Genomic DNA, 27,181 nt, shown 5'->3' on the forward strand with positions numbered 1-27,181 from the left:
CTTGCAGGCTCCTTCCGCTGCCCTGTGTTGCTTGGGCTCTGTCCTGCGGGGGCCAGTTGTGAAGCGTGGGCCGAGCGGGCTCCTCCTGCGTTTGCCGGTGTCACTAGGTTCCTCCTCCGGCCCTCGCCTGCAGCGGTAACGACAGATTCGGCAGCCATTACAGGCCAAGGCTCCCGGATCTGCCATCAGGGAGGGGCACTTGCGCGGTGCCTCGGACCGCCACCCGCCTCTATTGCGATTTTCAATCCTGGGCAATCCGCTCTGTACGGGTGCTCCACGGCCTGCGAGTGGTGGAGGCGCCATGGAAGTCTGCCAGGTAATCAGGCCATAGTGCAGCGAGCACGGGGCAAAGGCGGAGAGAACGTTGGGTCCCCGGCATCACAGGCCATATTGCGCAAATGACTGGGAACACTTCCAGTCCACCCGTCGCTCCGGGTGGACAAGCCATGGCTGATATTGAAATATTTAATGAATTTCGCCAGTAATGTGTACCGGGAGCGAAGGTCCAGCCGTTTTTTGTCTGTAGTGCTTTCGTTTCTCTTGTCCTTTGTTTCGCTGGTGTCCCTCAACATGCCGGGGGATCAAAGGTCTAACCGGGGCACCAAATTCGGGCAGGCGGCCTGGGTACTGAGCTGGTCTGCCTGCAGGGTATTACTATGGATGCATTATGGAAGCAGACAGGCAAAAAGTCGGGTGGCGCACTGGAGGTGAGGCACTGGGGCTCGGGTCGCAGGCAGATGCACTGCATGGTCGGGTAGAGCATCAATAGAGGGTTGTTACAGCCTAAAGCGGAGCAAGCTCCATGTGCGCAGGCGGCTGGTTGCTAGGACGTCCATGCTGCTGAGTATGGACAAGGTTAGCATCATACAAAGGCCTCTCTATTGGAACAGTGTTCGCCTTGGGCAAATGCAGAATCAGAACCTATGATTTTACCACTGTACGCCTCCCAATTGAGAATTCCGATTGCGTAAAGTTTATGACGTTTCTTTGTGTTGCAGGGACGTTAGGGTCAAATCGGACATTGGGCCAGGACGGTCACTAAGCCGCAGGTAATAATATTAGTTTTATCAGGGGTCTCTGTGCACCACAGTGGATGCGAGGGCCAGCGCAATCACGATGAGTGTGGTAGTGGTTCACGTGGCGGGGTAACCTCACATTACCCAGCAACAACACAGGACTACATGCTCCCTGGGGGAAGTACTCACTAATGTTTTGTATTCCCAGCAGACAGCATGGGATAGAACGATTACCGCCAGCTTCACAAGCTGACACGCTACACACAATCCTCAGCAGGTATTGGTGAGGGGTCACCCCCAGATGCGCATGCAGCAGCGTAATCAAGGTGCCCGTGAGGCAGGGCTATGGCTTGGAATAGCAAGTAAGGTCCAACTTTTTCAGGGGCTGCACAAGTCTCTCAGAGCAAGCGTGAGTCCGCACCGCACGCAGGGGATTTGAGGTATGGGCGGTGCACGCTGGGGAGGGTGGAGGTGTTCAGGCCCATCACCGGAGCACAGGAGGGTTTCACAGGAGCGCCGAAGTTATGCAGGGGAATGGACACGGGTTGCGTGTGGGGGTTACAACAAACCCTTTTTCTTATCCCCGCACACAGAGGCGTCATCAAATTATATGACAGCCCAAGACTTACTAGTCAACCAACAGTATAAGTAAGTTTAGAGACAGGGTGGAAGGGGCCCAGCGACAGTGGGTGGCAGGAATACAGTGTGGTTCGTGCCTTGAGATGTCAAGAGGTGCAGGGTTGTCTTACACTTCTATTTTTCTCCCCCAGATTCTGCCAGTGGCCACAGGCGCGAAGTGCGGCATGGATAGCCATGCCCCCGCCCATTCTCGCAGAGGTCCCAGGTGGAGGAAACTCAACCAGGCACCTCCCAGGACGCGCAATTGACAGCCTTCATCCAGTTGGCTAAGACCAAGGGATTGGCATGGGCCAAGGAACCCTTGAAGGCTAACAATCCTGAGGACTCCAGTATCGCCAGCGAGGTCCCTACCCCTGAGCAGGAGCCCAGTGCAGAAGCAGGCCCCACTAGGTCCAAGCGAGTGCGCAGACCCACCAATAAGGACTTCCTGGCAGATCCCCTGCCTTTCAGGAGTAGAGCTGTGGCCACACCTCGAGGGGCTGCCCCCCCATTGGCCTCCCCCATCCCCGGCACCAGGGCCGGCAGCCCTGCTGGACAGAAATTGCGGCCCTTGGGAACTAAGCCACAGGGGAGAACTTGGGTAAGCTCATGGACACAATAAAGACCTTTTTGGCTGAATTCAGAGCAGGTGTGCCAGGGACGAGCTCCCCGCGCCGGGCGTCACAAACACGGAGGAGGGAGGGGCTTTGGCGGCTGGTAGTGTGTGGCCGCTACAGGGAAACGAGCCGCATGTTCAATGGGCGGCAATCGCTGCGGTAGCTCTAGAAGTAGCCGTAATGGGGACTGCGACAATGGGAACCAGTATAGCAGCAGGTGCGTCGGGGGGACACCAGTGCAGCAGGGTTTGCCAGGCCTCCCACCAACACTACCGGCACAGAATCAGCAGTAAGCATGGGGGGCGTGTCAGCCACCACAGGAGGGGTGCCCCTGGCCACCGGGGCTGTTTCCGCCAGGCCCCTGGCCATCCCTGGGTTCGCAATGACAGTAACACCGCCACCTCCAACAACGCAGCTACCCTTAACGGTTCCCCTCCCACAGTTGAACACGCTGTCAGCACCCCCCGTCCTGTCACCAACGCCCCGCTACTGTCAGGATGTTGCTCCCTGTCTTGGGAGGGGCCGCAGGCAGTCAAAGAAGTAATCTGGGTGCCCAAATTCATAGACATTTTTTCCCTGCTTATGCTAGGCCAGGAGGGCCTGGACTCAAGAATGGTTGGGGAAAAGACAAGGACAAGAAAGTAAAGTATCAGTCTTGGCCAGAAAAGACCATTGATAACTGGCTCAAGGCTTTCTCAATCGTATCCTCTGTAATTATGGAAAGGTTCCCAGGGTTAGTTCAAGGCTTGGTGCAATACTCCAGGTTGATCCAAAGCGAAGCCCAGAAGTGGTAGGGAGAGGGTTGGTTGCACTACGACAGGGTCTTCAGGAAGAAAATGTCCAGGTGCCCTGAGATGGGGTGGGACCAGAAAGAGGTTCAGCTATGGATGGACCATATGGGATCTTGCACACTGCAGAGCGTAGGTCCACAGCCCAAAGCACAGGTGGGGGTCCTACACAGGCAAGGATTCCTTTCAGTAAGACACACGCGGTTTAAGGCCGCCCTTTCGGGGAGCACACAGGGGGGGCCGGAGGGGGGCTTCAGGAGGTCACCCCCGGGGACTTGTCACCTTTTCAACACTGGTTTATGCACTTGGGGGAAAACATGCAAGTTCATTCATGCCTGCAAATGTGGTGGGCCACACCTTGAGGCGTCTTGCCATGCAAAGCAGAAGCGTCGGCCTGCCGGCACCGTCAGGCAAGACAGCTGACGTGTCCATGGATGAAGAAAAATCTCAAGCCTCCCTCTCCCTGACCACCATGCACAGCGCGTCACCTGGCTCTGTGACCACACCAGTCAAGACCACAAGTCCCCCCCCATAGCTCCATGTCTCTGCTTCCATGTGCGCAGTCAAGGGCCAGTCTCCAGTGATCTTCACGAACATTGTGCCCCTCCTCAGGTGATACCCCAACAGAGAGGACAGTTTGTTGCTACTGGTTGGCTTATCGAAGGTTTCAACATCCCTTATGTGGGCTCTCTGGTAAGCAGGGAGGCCGACAACCTCAAATCTGCAAGGGAACAACCAGGAGTGGTTCAAGCCAAGGTAGCAAAGGAGTTGGCATTAGGGAGAGTGGCGGGCCCCTTTTTTGCGACCCCCTTTGGACAATTTCATAGTCCCACCCCTGGGGGTGGTGCCCAAGAAGGAACCAGGGGCTTTTAGGCTGATTCATCACCTGTCCCACCCTGAAGGGGAATCAGTTAACCATGGGTTGGAAGAGGGCTCTTGCTCAGTGTCATATTGTACCCTGGACGTGGCATTGGACTTAGTCAGGAGGGCGGGCAGGGGGGCCTGGTTAGCGAAAGTGGACATCGAATCTGCTTTCCGCTTGCTACCGGTCCACCGAGCAGCCAACACCTGCTAGGTTTCAGGCTGGACGGCAGGTACTTCTACGACAGATGCATGCCCATGGGGTGCGCGGTCTCCTGTGCCTACTTTGAGGCTTTCTGTTGCTTCCTGCAGTGGGCCCTCCAGGAAACACGTGGAGTGGAAGGGGTGACCCACTACCTAGATGGCTTCCTTTTCATCAGGCAGGAGGGCGCGCAGGATTGCAAAAATGCCCTAACGGACTTTGAGGAGCTGGACAGTCACCTGGGGTCCCACTCGCACCTGGGAAGACAGAGGGTCCGGCACAAGTCTTAACTTTCCTGGGGATTGAGATGGACACTATTGCCAGAGAGTCTAGGCTGCCACAGGACAAGGTACGGGACTTGGTACAACAGATCCAGTTAGCTTTAGGTCAGGACAAGGTCACACTCAGGTTTATTCAGAGCCTCCTGGGTAAGCTGAATTTAGCTGCAAGGGTTGTACCTTCGGGGAGGGTCTTTGTGTGAAGGTTAGCCTGGGCCACTGCCAAAGTGAAGAGAAAACACCATATGGTGAGATTGAGCAAGAGGATGAGAACGGACCTAAGCATGTGGGCAGACTTCTTGGAGAATTTCAACGGTTCAGTCATTTGGAGGGCCCCCTGGACGAGCAGTCTTGAATTGGCACTGTTTACAGATGCGGCGAGCAGAGAAGGTTTTGGGGCAATTTTAGGTAGAGAATGGCGTGCTGAGAGATGGCCCAACTCTTGGCACAAAAAGAAGATCACAGCAAACATAACTGTGTTAGAATTGTTCCCTATAGTGGTAGCCTTCCATCTGTGGCCTTCAGTGCTGGTGGCAAAGAGAGTCCTGTTCTAGTCCGACAACCTGGTAGACGATCAGGCTATCAACTCCCAGTCGGCTAGCTGTCCCCTAGTGTTGTACCTTTTGAGGGAACTGGTCCGGGCCTGACTGTTTAGGATAGAGAAGAGATGGAGGAAATCACACTCTGAGGATAATAAAAAGGCACATCGTGCAGCCCAAGCCAACTACTATAAACACATCAAGGCTGCCCGCAAAAATAACATCGCTCAACAGCTCATGGAAGCCGATAACTCTCCCAGAGAACTGTTTAGGATTCTTGAAACTTTTGTAAAACCTATGGCATGTATATGCCCAGACGACTTCTCACAAAGTCTATGTGAAGAAGTGTCATCTTACTTTGAAAACAAAATAGAATCCATCTATGGAAAAATCCTAGTATCGCAACCAAACAGCGATTCCCAAAATGCCTCCTCCCCCAATGAGAATATAAACCTTACCTTAACTACATTCCCTCCTATTAACACTGAAGAGCTTGATACAATAATGACCCAAGTCAAATCTGGATCTCCGGATGACCTTATTCCTGTTAAAATCTTAACCCCTCTCCGTACCCTGATAGCCCCCTACATTCAGGATATTATCAACCAGTCTCTTAAAGAGGGAAAAGTACCAATTGAATGGAAAAGAGCAGTGGTGAACCCAATCCGCAAGAATGCGGCCCTCCCATGGACGGAGCTTTCCAACCTCCGTCCTATCTCCCTTCTACCTTACTACAGCAAGATGGCCGAGAAACATGTCAACGCACACCTGTCCAACTACATCGAGGCAGCGGGCGGCCTAGACCACTCACAATCTGGTTTTAGGCCCAACCATAGCACCGAATCAGCCCTTCTGTCAGTGACAGATAACATCAGAATGTCACTTGACAGAGGGAGCTCAGTGATTTTGGTGCTATTGGATTTGTCCGCTGCCTTCGACACGGTGTCGCACGAAGTTCTTCTCGGCCGGCTGAAGGGAGCTGGAGTAGAAGGGACCGCCCTTGCGTGGCTGGAAAGCTTCCTCGAAGACAGACAACAAGGTGTCAAATTAGGCTCCTATAAATCTGTCTGCAGGAAGCTCACCAAGGGGGTGCCACAGGGCTCATGTTTAAGCCCCACGTTATTTAACGTATATGTGGCCCCCCTGGCAGAGATTATTAGATCTCACGGGTTCTCACCAATCTCTTACGCTGACGACACTCAGCTGCTTTTCCCCTTTCAAACAATTACACCTGCAGTCATGCAATCTTTCCAAGACGGTATGAGAGCGGTGGCAGGTTGGATGGCCCAGAACTTCCTCCAATGCAACGTGACCAAAACTGAGGTCATGTTGTTTGGAGGGGCCACCCTGCTCTGGTCCCCGGAATGGTGGCCACCTGAGCTTGGACCTGTCCCAGCGCCTAAACAAACCATCAAAAACCTGGGGGTACGCCTAGACCAAACTCTGATCATGAAAGATCACGTCAGTCAGGTTGCGGGAACGGGTTTCCGTACAATTGGTCTTCTACGGCGTATCTTCCCTTTCCTACCAAACATCCATAGGAAGACGCTGGTTCAGGCACTAGTCCTTGGACGGGTGGACTATTGTAATAGTCTACTTATTTCCGCCAACCAGGAACAACTTCGCAGACTGCAGGTGGTACAGAACACCGCGGCAAGACTTATCCTGAATGCTCCCCCCCGTACCCCTTCCCGCCCCCTCCTTTCCCACCTTCACTGGCTCCCAGTGCAACAGCGGGTTCAGTTTAAACTCTGCTGCATCATGCATAAATGTATCTACGGGTCTGGTCCCAAATATCTGAAAGATATTTTCTTTCCCTACTCTCCTGGACGCACTCTACGCTCCAGCAACACTATGTTGCTATATGTACCTAAAGTAAACAGAGCAAGACAGGGTGGCCGTGCCCCCTCCCTTAAAGGTCCAATGCTGTGGAATTCCCTCCCCCTCCAGCTAAGACAAACTTCTAACCTCCTCAATTTCAGGAAGAAACTGAAAACTTACCTATTCACACAGGATTAATTTAGCCTCCCCTCTACCTTTTCCGATTTATAGTTTCTGTCTAACTCACCCAGAAGCCACGCGCGGAGATACCCCTTCGGGGCTGATTCACGCGCGATACAAGACTATAAATAAATAAATGTGGAATGCAGGGCTCGTCACATTCAAGGGGTGCAAACACAGCAGATGACGTTCTCTCTCGTTTTCAGTGGCACTGGTTCCGGGAGGCGTGGCCGAGAGCAAGAGAGGAGGTGACCCCTTTCCCACCACACCTCTGGTACCCACTGAAGTGGAACAGCGACTGAGGGGGCTGAGCAAGCTGTCCCTAGCACCCAGGACCAGTAAGCAATATAGGGCTTGTATAGCCAGGTTCTGTGTGGTGGTGGGAGCCGGGGATGATGTGAGGTCTCCATTGGAGCTCAGGGTACAGACTTTCATAGTATGGGCCAAGTACAATGGGAAGAGCCACTCCTGGATTTCTGCCCACCTGACAGCTATCAGTCATCACGCTAGGTTGAGGGGCCAGAACGATCCCACAAAATCCTTTCTGATCAGGGTGATGCTCAAGGGCTGGGCTAAGATAGAGCGAGGGCTCCGGACAACAGAACCCCCATCCACTTCAAGATTCTGCAAGGGATGCTGGACTGGGTGCCCAAGGCTACCCATTCAGCGTTTGAAGCAGCCCTCTTTGCAGCCACCTTTATCCTGACTTTCTTTGGGGCCTTTAGGATTGGGGAGTTAGTGGCAAGGTCCAAGCATGACACATCGGGGGTGGCATTGAATAGGAACGATGCAACACTCTCAGAGGCCTCACTCAAAATCTTAGTAAGGCGGTCAAAAACAGACCAGGCGGGGTAGGGAAGAGTGGTCCTGTTGCTAAGACTTGGAGATGCTAGGTATTGTCCAGTGGCCCTGCCCACCACCTACCTGTCCCTGCGCCTGGCTGCAGAAGGGTATTGCCTCTTACATGCAGACAGAATGCCAGTCACAAAGTTCCCAGTGGGGCACATATTGCAGATTCGCTTCAAGTTGTCAGGCAACGTAGGTCTGGACAAGAGGTTCTGCAGCCATTCGTTTCGGATAGGGGCTCCGACAACAGCCTTCAGGGCAGGCATGTCCGCAGATCGAATTATGAAGGTGGGGCGGTGGGAGTCTCAATGCTTTAAGAGATACATACGACCTTGAGCTCAATAAGGAATGGACCTGAGGACATGAGCAGGCTTGTAAATTCATTCAATTGTAAATGTAAACAGGGTGTACCCATTGTGGCACCATATGAAGTTGTGACGTGCAGTGATGTGTGTACTGATGTGTAATATAGTTTTAGTGTTTGGAGTGTTCTGAAGCAATAAACGTTTTTTGCAACCCCACATTTCTTTTTTTACCGGGAACAAAGGTCTGGGTGATTGGCCATTTGGGCATCGTGAGAGTGGAACAGTGGGCAGAGATAAGGAAATAGAGGCGTGGCTTCCCTGCCACCAAGATAATTTGGCTCGGATACCCGGGTATGCGCTGGAACTGTTTACTGAGGAAGCTGCAGCAGGGATTTGGGGGGAGTAGTCCTCCGCCCAACGTCCTGGTTATACACTTGGGGGGGGGGGGGCGATGATTTGACCCTTCTGGGGAGGAAGGTACTTTTGCAAGATATGAAGGACGCCATGTGTAAGCTAAGCAATCAGTTGGGGACATGTGAACTGTGGTGGTCTGAAATAACGCCTCGCTTAGTGTGGCAAGGAGCTCGGGCAGCAGAGGCCGTAGAGGTATTACGCAGGAGGGTTAACAGCGCTATACGTAAATTTACGGAACAAAGGGGTTTCGGCTTTATCAGACATGGGCTACAGCATGCCAAATCCACAGGATATTTTGAGGAAGATGGGGTACACCTGTCCAGAGTGGGCATGGACTTATTTTTGCTTGACCTGGGGGAGACCCTGGAAGCAGCAGGATGTAAGTAGGAAGGCTGGCCGTGGGGGGGGGGGCTTGATTGTGTAGGTGGCCACACCCAGAGCTGTGGCGGAGTTATTCCGCGATCCAGAGGCTGTAAGGTACGGTGGGGTTCCCTCTGCAGGAGCACAGCAGGGTGCATAGGCAAATATCCCCAGGGATGTCCTCGCATTTTACCCTGGAGGAGCGACGGCGCCCCGTTCGTCCTACGGGCGGTTGTGGACCTGAGCAACCGGGGATTGCCAGGAACGCTCTGCCCCTTTCTGGGGTGTGAGTAAGAGGGTCCACTGGTGAGAGGGGTTAGCCCCTCCCCCAAAATTGGTAAGCACCGATTGGCAATGACCACGGTGTAATTTGGCTCATCAGACGGACGGGGGGGGGGGGTTGCCTGCCCTTGGATCGCCCGTAAGATAACCCACCATGTTGGCATATTTGTTATGCAAATAAACCTGCAGCAATTTTCTCCACAAACAAGGTGTTGTGTGGTTTATTTCCAAATGTATTTGCTGTCTGCGGGATGGGGAGTGTTGCTGATATTGGCACTATGCTACAGCAGACTACAGTAATAATGCTGGCTCTCCTATGCACTCTAGCATAAGACATATTGGGGCATATTTACAAGGATTTAACGCCACTGCAGCACCATTTTTTGACTCTGCAGCTTTTTTTTATCGCCATATTTACAAAGTGATGCTAGAGCCCTTTAGCATCACGTTTCCACTGCTAGCCCCTTTTTTGTAAAAACCAGTCTGGCTAGAAGCATTTTCTGAAAATGATATGCAAGGTAGGTGTTCCCTCGAAAAAACACTTGCAAAACTGATGCTGCCGTATGCCCAGGGATTTTCCTAAATGCTGCTATTTTTCCAAAACTGCCACTAGGTCCCATTCTTGCAGTTTTTCACAGTTATGGAAAAGCTGGTCTTAAAAATTACGCTAGCATATTGGTACAAAAGCAGAACAGACCCAAATCACTTTGGTAATATCAACTATGCTATGGTACTACTGCTATTGCAGCTCGGAGCACCAAGGAGACACCACCACAGATCTAGTGCATACGAAAGGAGCAGACATACAGTCAGAGGATAACCCACATTGACCTCAGGGAGGAGGAGGCCATTCCCATTACAGACTCAAGAGGCAGTCCATTGTTTGCCTCCTGCACCAGATTATGCCATGGCTGCAAACAACATTACAGTGCTGCACTAACATTACTACTGGCTATCCTGCACATGCTGGCATCTGGAACTTTCTAACCCACCACAGCCAGAGTGGCAGGAGTATCCCAGGCATCCTTCTCCAGGTTTTTCCCACTGTCCTGGATGTTATCATAAGCCTAATGTCCCAGTACCTCTACTTCTCCAATACAGTGCAGCAACAACAGGAGAACAAGCAAGGCTTATATGCTATTGCAGGATTCCCACATGTGTTGGGAGCAATGGACTGCACCCATGTGCAACTTGTGCCTCACTTGGCTGCATCCCATATCTATCGCAATAGGTAGTACACCTATTCCATGAACATGCAGTCAATCGTGGACCTTCTGGGCCTTTTCATCAACGTCCTTGCCAAGTGCCTGGGCAGTGCACATGACTCATTCATCTTTCAGCATTTTCCCATCAATGAGCATTTCTAGAAAGGGACCAATGGGATTAACCAGCATGGTGGTAAGTACATCTGAAACACACGACATACCACAAGGCACTCAATCATATAGGAATACATTGACATATCAGTCTTGGGTTGAATGAGACAGTGCATAGGTAGTTAGTTTTTGTCCCATAGACTTGACCCATCCTACATGGCCTATGCGCAACACATTTCCTACAAGTCCACATGTCAACATCGCCTAAGCAACTATGGCCCACCTGTACAAGTTATATGGGCTGATGGAGTATTAAAAATCATAATGCTGTGGTGGAGCTGCTACCCTAATCACGTTAATGTGGCAACACTAAGTATGTCTGCACAACATTGCAAGGCCTCATAGATATGTAGTACAGCAACACAAAAAAGTGCATATTTCATTCACCCTACATTAAGGATGTATACCATGGGCCTTACGATGGCTTTTCCTATCCAACACCAATGAAGATCACACACATCCTATGCACAGGGACCCTGTGACTGTGTCTGTTGGACTTGGCACTTTTTGCACGGTCATCCCTAAACTTTTTGCCTTCCTCCTAGCATTTTTCCTAACATGGTGCTGGTGGTTGTGGGACTCTGGGCACTTTAGCCCTGGTTAGCAGTGCAGAGTGCTTGTGCTCTCTGCCCTCCATAGGCTAACATTGAGAACTACCCCCTTATGGGTTAACTCCTAAATAAAACAAATAAGTATGGCATGTTTGGTATGTGTGGAATGGAAATGATAAACGCTGCGCAATGGTGTGCGCAGATTTATTTTCACTATTTTAGGAATGCCACTTTTAGAAGTTGCCTAAAACACAACAGGGTGTGGCTCTAATCAGTAAGGCTGAGCCTGCTCAAATGTAATAACGAAAGAAAATGGCAGTACTGATACTTAAAGCAAAAGACCCAATCTATCCGAAATGCATAGACAACAAGGCAAGGCAGACCCGATGACCATCGGGTCTGCCTTGTTGCTTTTTTTGCTTATTAATTTTGTAATTATTGTGGCAACTTTGCACCGTCCTATTTTTGTTTCACTGTGAATGAATTTAAGTATCCATAAGACTTTGGAGAAGGTGTATTTACAACAATCAATGGTTTAAATTATTGCATTTTGGCAGACCGAGTGTTTTTTCGATTGGTGTATTCAATCCCAGTTTGATTTAGCACTGTGCAGGATGAATGTGTGAGGTGTGTTTGTGAAATGACTAAAGTAGTATGATTGAAAGTATATTTGTGAATTTCGTTCACATTTTCTTGTGTCCACCTTCATTTGCTGTATAATATTTTTTGTTTTAAATGTGTTTAACTTTCAAATGATCTGAAAATTAATTTTTCAAATAAAACAAGCTATTAAATAGCACTGGATGCATTGTACAGTTGTCTATGCATTTCGGATAGATTGGGTCTTTTGATTTAAGTATCAGTACTGGCATTTTCTTTCGTTATTACTTTTAGAAGTTGGCATTTCTGTGCGCTGTGGGCCTGCCTGCATGTCTGTTTCTAGAAATTGCCGGGGCTAGTGAGGAGTGGGTGGCTCCAGGGAGGGCAGGGGGAGTCAGTGTCAGGCTGAATGAGAGGTCTGCAACTGGAGTAGTGGGCGGAGAAATCCCCTGTCCCTGAATAGGACTGTGCCTGCCATGTACAATGCTAGCTGCACCCCCCTACTAACACCCCTCCCAGTGCCAGTGGGACTGGAACTTCCAGGACCCTTCCAGTAGCTTCTGCCCCTTTCTAGACGCAGGACAGAAAGGTGCATAACTACAGGGGCTGTGACCCCATTTGAAGTGTTGTGCTTGAGCTGACTTGGAGGGGACACTCTGCCAGGAGGAACTGTACCCAACTTTACCCCACTACCTTCTATTGGACTGGGAAGGAGCTGCGCTTAAGCCAGGGCTGCTGAACTTCAGGATTGCCATCCTCATCCTGTTTGACTGTCCCAAGGGATTGCTACTCTGCTGGGGAAGAGCTGCCCTGTAGTCTGCTGACCTTTGCCCAACCCTGCCTGCTTCCCTAGTGCCTCATGAGCGCAATACATCAATTCCCTAAGGAGAAGGCGCGTGGATCCTGCAGCGCTTTGCTGCCAAAGCACTACGAGGGAATCCTGGCGTCTGGGATTCCCCCTGCATGCTTGCCTAATCACGGGAGCCTACCCCGCACTTTTACGCCTTTTTAAAAACAGTGGGAGCCCATCCGGCTTGCTGCCAGGGAGAGCTGCTTATTTAAAAAATACAGTGGGAGCCTACCCACGTTTCGCCTGGAAAGCAGGTGCCCACCCTGCATTTTTCACATATTTTATTAGCAGGTTGCCCACCCTGCTTATAGTGCGTCCTGGCGGGAGCCCACCCCGCTGTTGTGCCATCCCCCTGAGAGTCCCTGAAAGGGGGGGCTCCTACTTTCACCAGTGGTGCCAGTGCTCTTTGTGGGATGCACAGCAGCGCCGCAGATGCGGGCCGCTGCTACAGTGGGAGCGTACCCAAGTTTCACCTGGAAATCAGGTGCCCACCCCGCGTTTTTTTCATATTTTATTAGCAGGTGCCCAGCCCGCGTATAGTGCGTCCTGATGGGGGCCCACCCCGCTGTTGTGTACTTCTCGATGGCGGGTGACCAGCCCGCAAGCATCTTTGATTTACGGCGGATGCTCACCCCGCACTTGTGAGGAGGAATTACCGCCGCAGCCCGAGCCGCTGAGAGGAGGAAGTCAGGCACGCGCCGCCTGGCTGTGGGTCGGGCCTACCCCAGAAGCAGGAAATCGCTGAGTCCCGAGCGGGGGCTCCCGTGAACTGGTGGGAGCCCCACGCATGCCCCACAATGAGATCGACCCAGAAGGAGAAATCCAGGCGGGTGCCTACCACGCCTGCCTGTTGCCTGGATGCAAGAAGAGGAAGCTGTGGCTGGTGGACAGGCGGGGCTCTCATGCATTGGAGAGAGCCGCACGTGTAGCAGAGGTGTGGCTGCTGCGGTGGAGACAGCCCAAGAAGCCGTCCAGAGAGGTCCTGGCAGAGGAGGGTACTGTCGAGGCACATACCGGAGCCTATCCCCTGCTGGAAGGAGTCCAGCCACCAGGGGAAGCAGCGCGAGAAGAAACTGGGTGAGTGGGGGCTCTGGGGAGTATCGAGAGTGCCGGAAGTGGCCCCAGAAGTACCCGGATGTGGTTGGTGTCACAGCTGCCCCGCATGGCAGTGAGCAGCTGCAACGTTAGGCAGTTTCCTCTTCTGGAGTCCCTGAGTGGGGCTCCCAACTGGGCATTGTCGGGCCAGTACCTTGTGGGCCTTATTCCTCTCAGCTGCACTGCAGAAGCGGATAGCTGCAATGTTGTGGCCATCCCCCTGAGAGTCCCTGAAAGGGTGGGGGGGCTCCAACTTCCACCAGTCGTGCCAGTGTTCTTTGTGGGATGCACAGCAGCGCCGCAGTTGTGGGCCGCTGCAAAGTTTGGGGCACTTGTTCTTGATTTAGTAGCCCTGGAGTGGGGCTCCAAATCTGTGCAGTTACCACCAGTACTTTGTGGGCCTTATTCTTCCTCAGCTGCACCGCAGGAGCGGGCAGCTGCAACGCGGGCAAGTCAATTGGGTAGAATCCCAGAGTAGGGGCTCCCCAGGCGCAGTGGCGCGAGAATGCTGATTCTGCATCGTTGGGGACACTTATCATGTGTTCAGCTTTTCCCTAATGTCCGCATTGCTGATTTTATGCCCAATGTGACTCATGCTGGTATGATATCTAATGTGTTTCTATGTCTAAGGTTTATGCCTAATGCATCTCTGCTAATGATGATGCCTAATGTTTTTCCCCTAATGCTTACACTGCTGATCTAATGGGTTTTATGCCTCATGTTAATATGATGCTGCGGTTAGACCTGATCTAATTGTGATTTATGCCCCATGGTTATTGCACAATGTATTTTCTTATGCCTAATGATGTTGCATTCATGCTTATGAGGTTACCTAACATGCTATGGAGTTTTAGGTTCATGCCTGATCTAATGGGTTTAGGCCTTATGCTAATGTGATGGTGTTAAGTTTATGATCTTACCAGTAGGTGCTGGTGTTCTAGATTAATTACTTGTACTTTTGCGATGGTTCTGGCAGCGACCCGATTGGCCCTGCCTTGTTCACAGTCCCCTGTAAATTGTGAGCTGGTGCCTGTTGGTACAGTGTATATATATCTGTGATTGCATTCTTATGTGTTTTTATAATACAAAGGTTATTTTTATATAAACTTGTGTGGAGTCTCTTTTGTAGTGTGCCTAGTGTGTCGCCGCTGTGTGTGTGTTGTGCAAACGCTTTACACATTGCTTCTGGGACAGGCCTGACTGCTCGTGTCAAGCTACCAAGGGCGTGAGCAGGGGTTATCCTCAGGGTGGTGCTCCCTCGCCCTGACTAGAACGGGGGTTTCTGCCTGGCTTTGGCGCTTGCCCTAGCCTACCAGGAAACCCCGTTTCTAACAGTGTCCAAGTAATGTGCCTCCCACAGGGTGGTGAAAATAGGTCCCATAATCATATGTTTCATTCTCATGTCCAATTACAATGTGTTCAGCATTCCGCATGACACTGTGAAGGAGGGAACGGCACAGATTTTATGAAATTGGTGCTAGAATGTGTCCCTTAAACCATGATGTCATGTCTGGACACTAAGCTGACACGTGCACCAAGGTGCATGGGGGAGTGTTGACATTAGTCACTATTATGTTTGTTTATGAATGTGGACACACCATGGATGTGATGTATGTCAACTGAAAGGCACATTCCATCACTACATGTTAGACACAGGTTAGCTCAGCCTTTGCATGTCCATTGATGGCCAGTGGTACAAGTGCTACATAAGGCCCTGTGTGCACAATTAATTGTGTTAAAGACCTTCACATAAGTAAACAATAGTTCAATGAGGCTTTCAAATATTTTTGAAGCAAGGCAATCACTGTCTCAAGTCTGTCTATCACTAGTCAATCCTAGGGCCAAGAGGCATGAAGATATATCCCACACCTGTAAAACTGAGAAATATGGGCATATATCAACCTCACTGGATAAACTCAGCTACACTACGTTACATCACAGATCATATACACACATTACATCCAATATGCACCACATGTATACGTTTTTGTTGACGAAACCAATATAGCAGTAATCAAAAAGTTCCAGACTGTGCAGCAAGTTGCCCCCTCATGCACAAACTATATCCCCCATGACATCCAACTATACAGTTTTCATGGAAATAATGTGACTGACATGGAGGTGTGCTCCACTGTTTTTGCCTGCGCAGACACACAACCATGGATACTGAATCATGTGGAAGATATAGCCTACACTATCCCCAAGACAAGTGACACTGTGCTGTAAGCAGTCTACCTGGTGTACTGTACAAGGCAAGAATTAGGAGTTGAGGTGCACTCATATAATTTGGACAAAAAGTAATCTAATAGAATCTAAGGGGTGCTACTCTACGGTGTTGTGTTTGGCTAACACAAACGGTGACTATCCAAAAAGGGGGAAAAAACAGGGGGAACCTGCTTGTAGAGTGCACTGTTCCTATAGGAAAAGAGATTTTTTTCCAATGCTATAGCTGCAAATTCAAAATAATCAATACTATAAAACTATATTGACTTACACAGTTATTTTATTCTACTTCATGCATGTGTAATGTATCCATTTTTACAGAAGAAAACATCATTGTTATGAATCTTTTTATATACATAAAAGTAAAACTTTATGCAAATGAACATTAGTTTATGCTTTCACAGTTAATAAGTTGAAGACCAGATGCCGCAACTGACTCATATCTTTGTCAGCTAAGGAACCATAAATCATAGTGACTCATAAAGCAGTTGATTCAATTTTCTGGCGACATGGTGCCCAATGCATTTCGGGACCTGAAGGTACCCTTCATCAGGGGCAAAATTCTACAAGATATATACAAACAGCTGATCAATAAAAAATAAAAATGCTCTATCACATTCCCTTTTTGCAGTAAATACGTGTCTACTGCCGCCAGTAATATTTGGGTTTGAGACTACAATTCCCAGAGTCATCCCCTGCAGCGTGGGGTCCGAGGAACTCTTTATATACCTGTATGGTAACCCTGCGCGGTTAGATGGTTTCGCACATTGAGTACACATTGAGGCTCTGCACGACATCGATCAAACAGGTATATTATATTTCCAGCTTGCCTGGAACACTAGTCTTTCCCTGAACAACTCCGTGTTCAGGTTCACTTTCACTTTTTCGTAATAAGCCGTAGCTCTGCTATTTTTGAGACTTGTTCACGTTTATGTTTCCAACAGACTTGGCACCGAGATTATTGTGTAACTACACGCAACACGGGTTCTGTCACATGGATTTATGCAGCGGGTTCTCTGTCAGCAACTATAGAGGTACATTAACTATCTCCAATATCAGTTTTTTATACAATTAGAGAATTACATTGCCGAGTGCTTTTACTTTATTAATAGCACAACATCTCAGTGATGCACTTATATTCGTTATCCCACAGACACAGAAGTCTGGACGAGAGATTTCTTATGTTTTACGACATTCAAAGATCGCGTCTGTTGCACTAAAGAGACTAGCACAGGTATGCGACATTTCGAATATTTCGGTCATATGGTAGTTATTAAGGTCCATTAGTCACGCACCACTGAATGTTATATTATGTCACTTTTTTTACTCTTTCAGTTTGTGCTGAAAGGCTTGACGACTCACCTCTTTACGGATACACTAGGGCGACTACCAGAAGCTTGTTAGTACTCGTAGACTCACAACTACTTAGGTAAATTGGGTTCCACCATTATTATATTGTTTCTCTCCCCCACGTGGAGTACTCAAATTACAATAGTATTTCATATTTTGCATCTTTAGTCTTGCAGCTATCACGTGTCTAGGAGAGCCTATTCCTACACACCAGAACATAGGAATCCATTCCACCAGCTACATAACACTGCAGAGGTACGTGATGTTAGAATTAAGATGAGTAGTGAATAGTATAGGGTCACCATTTGTATCTTGCTGAGCACTGTGTCACTTATTTATTCAGTTGAATGCCGACCCATTGAGATCCATTTAAATGCATGTTTAAGGTCGTTTCCCTTTTTCTTTTTTATGTACCCATAGCAATATATGATATAGCAGCATTCAGTTACACTGTTATCAGGTGTAAATTGGTGAGGATTTGTTATGTATGTCTATTTCCATCTTGTGCACCATTAAGTAATGTTGGTACCACCATACGTACTGATGATTGAAATTCTTTTTTTCCCCCCTGAAGTGTCTGATAACAACTGTTTCGTTGTAATTTTCTTGATATTACACTGTATTTTTATTTTTTATTGCTCAGCTGTTTGTATATATCTTGTAGGATTTTTCACCTGATGAAGGGTACCTTCAGGTCCCGAAATGCATTGGGCACCATGTCGCCAGAAAATTGAGTCAACTGCTTTATGAGTCACTATGATTTATGGTTCCTTAGCGGACAAAGATATGAGTCAGTTGCGGCATCTGGTCTTCAACTTATTAACTGTGAAAGCATAAACTAATGTTCATTTGCATAAATTTTTACTTTTATGTATATAAAAAGATTCATAACAATGATGTTTTATTCTGTAAAAATGGATACATTACACATGCATGAAGTAGAATAAAATAACTAAATGTGTAAGTCAATATCGTTTTATAGTATTGATTATTTTGAATTTGCAGCTATAGCATTGGAAAAGGGTCTCTTTTCCTATAGGAACAGTGCACTCTACAAGCAGGTTCCCCCTGTTTTTTCCCCCTTTTTGTACTGTACAAGGCAACATTACCACATATCTTCTAACCCTGTGTTCTGTCACCATAGTGGACTCTGTGCACTGCCATATGTATACTACCATGTCCCATATTCACATACACCCACTATCCTTCTCATGGCTGAACACATAGAAAATGTTTACTAAAATTATGACTACAAAATATATGTACACAAGATAGAGGAACCTGGAGTATTTTGGCCAGGTCCAGCACACGTACTCCCTTGAGGTAATAGTTTAGATATATATCAGGTGCAAGAAAACTAATTGTAAAATGTGTGTGCACTTCACAAACTTAGGCCACATAGCAAATGACTTACACTGGACCATCGTTGAATCCCACCCCCACTTAACAAAGGAAGTCCTGTTCAGAAAAGAGCAGAATTGGATTTTTAAACTTTCATCTCATACTACAGGGTTAAATGATGATATCCCATGGGGGAACTAAATGGATGACATCACACTGAACCCATGAGACCGCTTTATGATAGCATCACATTCAACCCATGAGACCGCTTTATTGAGGGTTAACATTGTCCCCTTAACCACATCCACTTTAATCACAATATGGCTAACCAGCAAAAAATAGGGCTCACCAGACTGATGAATCTTCCATTTCAATTAGATCTGAACAATAACACTGTAAGCCCCCTTATATGTGATAGAGCACCAATTGGTACCCCCTTTTTAGTCTTATTCCAAAGACCACCGAGGGCACTTGGCTCCCACTTACTGCATACACATTTGGCGTCTTGGTAATAGAACAACCACAGGTGAAATAACCGATGCGCATAGCACTGCACGCCCCCCACACCCAAGATGGCTGCAGAGATCGCCGGCCTAGCCTTTCCCAGAAGTGACGCCAGGAACACGCCTTATCAGCCTGACTCCGGCGCGTCACTTCACAGGAAACAGAGCCGGGGTAGGTGAAAGGTCACTCACCTTGCCACTTCCAATTGAGCTTGAGTGAAGCACTCTGAAACAATCCCGTCAGACTTAGACCCACGTTAAATGGGGTGAGTGAAAGATATGGCTGGCATTTTGTAATTGTGTAAATATGCAATTTTGTAAGTTTGGCACTCCTTACTTGGCTATAAGACAACATGGTTCTGTTATTTTCTAGCACACTACGAAGAGTCACGATATTCAGATTTAATCATGAATGCTGATCTGGCAAGAAACATGTTGACCAAACAATCTAATTAGGACTTATGTTCTATTGGATCATTGTCCCCTATATGAGCAACATTGTCAGCACCCATTGTATTCTCATATTGTTGTTTGGTAAGTATGTAAATCAGTTATCAATTCATATATATTGGTTAAAATGTCCTATTGAAAGTCTTGGAATGGAGTTTGGGATAATACAAAACAAAACAAGAATAAGGATATCAATAACATAGGATTGGGTGCACCATACTCTTTTGGAGGAACATAATTGGTTCCAACGGCCTGCTCCAAGCACATGTCATAATAGGGACACCATCTCTCCTTATCTAAAACATACTTTGTATTTATATTATGGTGAGTTTCTCTCCTGTTTTAAAGTTTGTCCATCTATTGTAACAAATATATTTTACTTATTGATTATTTCATTGTCGCCAATAAATGCCACAATCACTGGAAAATGTTCCAGGGGGACAGTTATCCTTCCCTCAGTCCAATACCTGTGGAGAAGGTTTTATAATAGATTACTGCAACCAAACAGCCATTAGTTAAAGGTAATACTTGTATCAATCCTACCACGAGCACCTGCCCCGTAAATGCTAGAAATCCATATTGTATTCAACAAACGATTTTGTAGCCACAGGTCACACATGACATCAGTAATAATTTTGATCCTACCTCAGCTCAAAGTTAAACAAACATTGGCATAGCTAATAGGTCTCACTTTTGGGACCTTATAAGTATTTAGTTATGCAGCACAATATCTTTGGTGCAAAAACATCAACTGTTGCATGGCTAAACACTTATAAGGTCCCAAAGGCGAGACCTATTGGCTCTGCCAATGTTTGTTTACTTATGTTATTTTGTTTGCAGTGGAGTGATCATTTAGAAAATGAGAGTTAGAACTACTGGCGTTGTAGCTGTGAATATTTTTCGAAACACGTTTACAAAAAAATATATTTTGTGTAGTGTTCTGACATGCTAGGCAGTTAACAAGCATCTTGTGAGGTGAAGACAAAATGCACTTGGATACATAAGAACATGGGGTGCCATGAGAAGCGTCAGCAGCAAAGAATATTATTTAAATAAACTCAGCAAGTATTTTACAGTAAATATTATTTATGCTATATTTATGGACATGCCTCAATTTTGAACAAAACGCAAAAACAACTCCCTGGCTCACAAAAACGCTTTCCTGCATGTGTGAACGTCGGTACAGGCAAACTGAGAGGGAACCAAGCAAAATAATAATTTTGGTAATTTTATAATTGCCCAATCACTGTAAACGAAACCTCAAAGGAGCGCTATTAGTTATTCACGACACCTGTGATTATTTACTTATTATGTTTTGCAGGTTTTTTAAGGCATGCACTGTCAGTCGTACTACAAGGAGGAAATAGCAACATTTTCCTACATTTCACTAATTGTGCATTTTGAAACAGAAGAGGGGACACACAGGAAATCCTTTAATATTGAGCATTGGATTCCAGAAATAACCTCAATATTACTGCGTGGGCTCTCAAGTTATGACGCAGTCACTCATGGTTACACCGACAAGAAGGGCAGGGGTGAAAAGAAACCGAAGACTTGTGCACAAGTAGCTTGTGCGGCTGGGCCCAGTGTTTGCTGCACTCAGAGAGGCTGAAGCCAAGCATCGCTTCCCCTAGCAAAATTGGCGTGTTTTTAGCATGAGGTCAAAGGACATCAACAACGCTGAAGCCGTGAGTGCAGAGCTTTCTCAATATCATGCAACTAGCAGGATATACTATACAACAGCACAAAGAAACCAAAGACACAAAACTATTAAACATATCAAAATTACATTAAATTATACATTATTTTTCATAGGGTATACGTGTGATAGAATCGCTTTTGTTGTATACCCTGTGCCATCCAGGGTGGTGACAAGTGCCAATTGAGTTCAGAGTGTACTCAACCAGCATGCCAATTGCTGCCAAACAAAATGGAGATGTTACCTATAAGAGTGCTGCATAATACCAAAGTAGAAGTCATTTAAAAAGGCATGGTGGAAATTACTGTCAATGGAGTTTGGGGCTCCCAAATAGGGTTCTAAATCGCCCATCGCAATAAGGAAACTAAGGATCAGCAGCCAGCGGGAGGAGCAGGGAGGCGGGGCTTAGGCAGGACAATAACAGGAACATTATATAAATAAATAAAGGCATGCTTGAAGTTAAAGTTGCGCCGTTCACGTTGTAGGAGCAGCAGCAGCCAGCAGGAGGAGCGGCTTTGGTGGGATACTAACAGGAACCTTTTATAAATGAAAGAAGCCAAGCTTAAAGTGAAAGCGGCGCCATTTACACTGTAGGAGCAGCAGCAGCCAGCAGGAGGAGCGGGGAGGCGGAGCTTTGGCGGGACACTAATAGAAACACTTAATAAATAAATAAATGCATGGTCAAAGTAAAAGCGGCGCCGTTCTCGTTGGGAGGGGTGGGGGTAAGTTTTCAAATGGATCATGGTGCCCTGTACCAAAAAAGCGCCTGGCCTCTCTGTAGCTGTGATGTCGCCTCATGTTCATCTTGCCTGAGGCACTGAGGGGCTTCCCTGAAACAGGAGGGGGTGGTGGGGGGGCAAGGGTGGGGAATTTTTTTCAACTTGGACAGCATAAGTGTGACGGGGCGGGTCACCCGTCAGAGGGACAGACTCACATGTCCGACTGGTGGTCAGTCGCCCCCCTTTTACCTGCTTCTGTCCCCTCTCTACAGCACCCGGAGCCGTACTCACAGGAAGATTGGAATGAAAAGGACACCGATCCCATATGGACGTGCGAGGAGTTTACAAAGTACGGTCCCTTTAATTGGGAATATGGCTCCGACGAGACACCTCCCCTGTTGCACGTCACCGCGCCGGCCCCATCAAAAGGAGGAGGAACCCAGGAAGCTACGGACGACGTTTCCCAGGAGGACGGAGAACGAGGACGCGATCAAAGGAAGTGGACGAGATCTAAGAGCGAGGAGGAAAGAGGACGAGACGGACCCAACTCAGAAGACCAGAGGGGACCTCGAGAAGCCAGGAGGCCACCATCTTCACGAGTCGCCCCGCCACGCTCCCGCGGGAGGAGCGTGGCTCCAACAGGTACAGGGCAAAGTAGCAGGTTGGGTGAGACGGCGCGTCCAACCTACTGATTGATAACCTGCGTGTACATACTTGTAAAGTCCCTGTAAAGTCTCTAGAAAACCCTACCCTCCTCACGAGCACTTTTGAAGCACTCCTTCCATTTGTAAATATCACATGGCCACTTGGTTTCCCTCACTCCCGGTCCCTATCTCCCCAGAGCCCAAACGATTACCTAACCCCCTCCTTCTGTCTTTCCTTTCTCTTACGGCTGCCGAACCGGACGGAGGACCTACCTACCACCCCTGGTCCAACCTGGATCCTCTCAAGAAACCAGCTACGGACCCTGCAGCATTTGCCCGAGAGAGGATAACAAGCCGGAGAAGGAAGTCCTATACCAAAATAAAGCCCTCTCTTAAATCACTATTCAAGGTCTCTGACTCAGTCTCTCCCTCCCCTTCCACCCCGTTACAATAAGGGAGGGTGGGAGGGGCTAAAGGCAACACAAACAGAAATGAAAGCAGGGCACAAGGCTGAAAGCGGGACGGTGCTTGGAGCAGGCAACTTGAACAGCAAATGTAAACAAGATAAGAAAGCCAGATGGCGCCGGTGCGTGTAACCGCGCGTGTAACTGCAAGCTTTAGGCCAAAAGCAAAAGCATGTGGTGAGCTTTTTAAAGCCCCCTTAGTAAAATTCTCGCCAGAGCAGCGCATGCACTGGCTCAGGCGAGACCTAAAAATGATGAAAGAGTATTCAAAACTACCATTGTATTTACATTCGGACCATAAATTCAGGGACACAGCGTTCCTACTTCCAAACCACCACCTTCTAATATAAAGATCCCAAATTCCAAACTCCAACATGATACCATTCACCCAGTCCGCGGACTCGTAACTTGCAGCATCGGCATACTTCCAAACCCTCAAACATCTACCCAGTATTGGTCAAATCCCCAAATTGCTCCAATTTGTATTATCATTCTATCAACAATTTGTTCTGTAAGTGAGTCCACCTAATTGTTGTCACCTGCAGCCAATTCCAAAAACCCACGGAAACAACAAAGTATCAAAGTAAAGACATAAATTCATCTTACTCGAATCCGTATTGTCAGACGAAAACCCTGCGCTTTGTTCCTCAAGTATGAGCAATAGGAATCCCTTCTAAGTACAATCTCAAGCCATAGGTGGTGACATCCCTTGTTGCTCCACCCCAACCAAGACAAGGCTCTAAGTGTGCAGGTTATTGGGGACATCTTGGAGTAGTACAAGGTGCAATATGTCCATGGTCCGCTGAGCTAAAATCCATAACAAGTGAATGCCTAGCACTTCCAACAGGCTGAAAAGAACAAGAATTTCCACCATCACAGTCAAAGGCACTTTATACACAGAAAAAAAAGGATTTAAATTTGTAATTATAAAGGAAATGCAAAGGCATTTTGTACGGAAGACAGATTTACTTTCAGTTTAAAAGCCGAATCGCCGTATTTACTTGATTTACCAGTACTCGTCCATAAATTGCAGTTTTCACATACTTCAGAGAAAAACTATGTTTACAAAGGCAGCCACCAAAAACCATAAAGAAAGGGGAAGTCAGTGTCGTAAAGCAGCCGCTAACACCAAACCGACCATATCATGCCAGTAAGTATGCATATCGGGACAGACATTTTTAGTGGTGCAAATACTGGTCTGCGTAGAGTACAGTATTGATCACATTATTCCTATGCCAATAAATAGTGAGACTGGAAATTGAAAAAGAGAAAGGGGAATTAGTTACAACAAGGAAACCTGTGTCAGGTTTCTGCTTTTTCTTGCAGTGTCTCAGACACTGTTTGAGATTCCTAATGGGGTCGCTAATTGACAGGTGCAATTTGCGGCCCATTAGAAATGGCTAGCACTCCCTGGGATGGTGGCTTGCTGGGGTGAGCTGGCAACCATGTCTGTGACTGCTTTTTAAATAAAGCAGTTTTTTTTCAATACAGCCCGTTTTCCTCAAAGAAAAACGGGATGCATTTAAAAAGAAAAATGAAACGTTTCAGTTTCATTTTTTAAGAGTAGGCAGTGGTCCATGGGACCACTGCCTGCTCTTAAAAATTATTTTAGCACACACTCACGAAGGAACCCCATCCCATTTGTGAATGGCTTACCACCTACTTTAATTAGGTGGTAAACTGTGAGTGTTTTGAGACTGCAATTGCGGTCGCAAATCAATCATACATTTAAGTGAGGCTTGCTATTAGGAAGCAACGCTCTTGGCATGCCCCTTCCAAATAGTGAGTCACAAACCCTATTTTGCGAGTTGGTAATAGGTTACTGACTCGCAAAATAAGGTTTGTACATGGGGCTAACCAATTTTGCGACCTCAAACGGGCCGCTTTCTTGTTTGCGATCGCAAAATATGGTCGTACATCTGGCCCTAACCTCATTGGTGACAAATCGTCACCTATATGGCACTGGCACTCAGCTGAATGACAAATACTAAGTGTATCTCTGAGGACTGCAAACTTGTATGTGTAGCTCTGTCAGCCATTGCCATATCCAACTTGCCTGTATGCCACACAATGTCATATCATGTGCATGACAGTTTGCAAGGTGAATGAGTGAAACTGGACCCAGACAAGAATGGAAATTAATATTGGACTAACCCTCATCATGAGTCTTGACTAATACAACACATAATTTCATGCAGCAGACCAAGGTTAACCACTGATACTGTGGGCCATGACTCCTGTAAAGATCCCACAAACAGAAGCCCAGCGGACCTACAACCATGCCCTATGCTGCACCAGGTCCATCGTTGAATGGACATTTGAAGTACTGGAATCACACTTCCGCAGCCTTGACATATATGGGGGAAGATTGCTCACTCCCCACCTATTATCTGTAAATTTATCTTGGTCTGCTGTATTTTGCATAATATGTGTGCCAGGATCAATGTACCGTGGCCAGATGAGATTGGGGTTCAGAAAATGCTGGATAATGAAGAGGAGAAAGAGGACGAGCCTAAGCAAACTGGACCATTAGTTGCAGCAACACAGCTTAGGGATAATGTCATAAATAATTTCTTTACAGAAGCATGATTGTCCAAAGTCATGGGAAACATTGTTGGAAAAATGACACGTACATCTGTCTATGAAAAAAATGTCAGAGCACTAACACTACGTAAGCATTTGTATTCCATACTCACAATAAAACACAGAAATTCCACATTTGATCCACTAATATATGTCACAGAGAGTAAATATGTAGCAATGTGTACCAAACACCCTTGACCATCATCTGGTACAAGTGAAATAGTGTGAATGCCAACTACCTGTAGCAGATATTTCTCCATTGCCAGTCATGATGACCATAGTGTGGTAACATAGATGGTAGGCAATGACTGCGTGTGTATCTCTCCTGATGCCAGCCTTGTGTTAGGCCTGATACTTTTGGCTGACAGCAGAGGCCACTCTTTGTATGATGACTTTGCAGTGTTCCACATAGATGTGCATGGGAACACAATACCAAAACTACAGTAAACATATGCCAGAACAACTACCTTAAACACGTTACATCCAGAAAGTTGGCTCAATTAACACATACAAAATCTATATATATATCATACTTTGACAGTGCAACAGTGTTGCATGTGTGTGCCTTTGCTATGTACAAGCAACACTGTCTTGATGCATAGTGTAGGTATGGACTCATTTACATGACCTTACTGTCAGCTATATGTTGGAGGACACACCAAGGCATGACAGGTGACCTATCATACCACAATCTCCATAAATGAGGATCATGATGGCCACAAATGATGACACTGTCACTGTCCTGTGGGTATGGCCCTTGGATACAAATAGCACTTATTCAAACAATTGAATGGCCTCATCAATACACTCCTTCCATGTGTATGCATGCAATGCCTGCACACTTTCATATTTGAACTACAAACCTATGCCCCCACTGTGCGACACAGCGCTATTTGGCTGTAGACAGAGTAATCGCAGATGTGGTTGCACTGACCCCATGGCAGTGGTAGTCTCTGCTATCCCAGGGGTAAGCTGATACAATGTCAATGGTTGACATCAATAACTTAGCACCCAGAGCACCTATGGGAAAGTGAGCCATTGTTCTAACACAGTGTTCATGCACTATGTATAGTATGAGCCATGAACTGGATGATCCAACAAATGTGTACACTTAATTACAAACTTATTACAAACGTGCAAAGTGTAAACACGTCAACTATATCCGTCACACAGTAAGCTGCATTCACTGTCAATATTTACATGAATTACACATCTCAAAACAGAGTAAAATACAAAGTAGATCTCTTACGTTAAAAAAATGATGCTAGACCATTCAGCGTGAAAAAATTCTGCTGCTGCGTAATTTAAAAATTACTTTTTCCTACTGACGCGCAATATCAATTTTTTTCCATTGTTAGGCCTTTAGTGTAAAAGATGCAATGCGCATTAGCATAAAAAATAACAACGCATAGGATGAAAACGTGCTGCATCCGCCCAGGAAGTGAAGTAATGGATTAACGGAAGTGATCAAATCGTTCTGCATGCTGCAAACCAGGAACTGTGAAGTTACTTTCCATTTCATAATCAATCACAGTTTTACTATCTGTGCTTGGGAGTGGTGGTGTTGTGATTGTGCTGGAGAGTAGTTTTAGAGATTGAAGAGTTT

This window comes from Lissotriton helveticus, chromosome 4_1 (assembly GCF_964261635.1).
Source record: "Lissotriton helveticus chromosome 4_1, aLisHel1.1, whole genome shotgun sequence".
Taxonomy (NCBI): domain Eukaryota; kingdom Metazoa; phylum Chordata; class Amphibia; order Caudata; family Salamandridae; genus Lissotriton; species Lissotriton helveticus.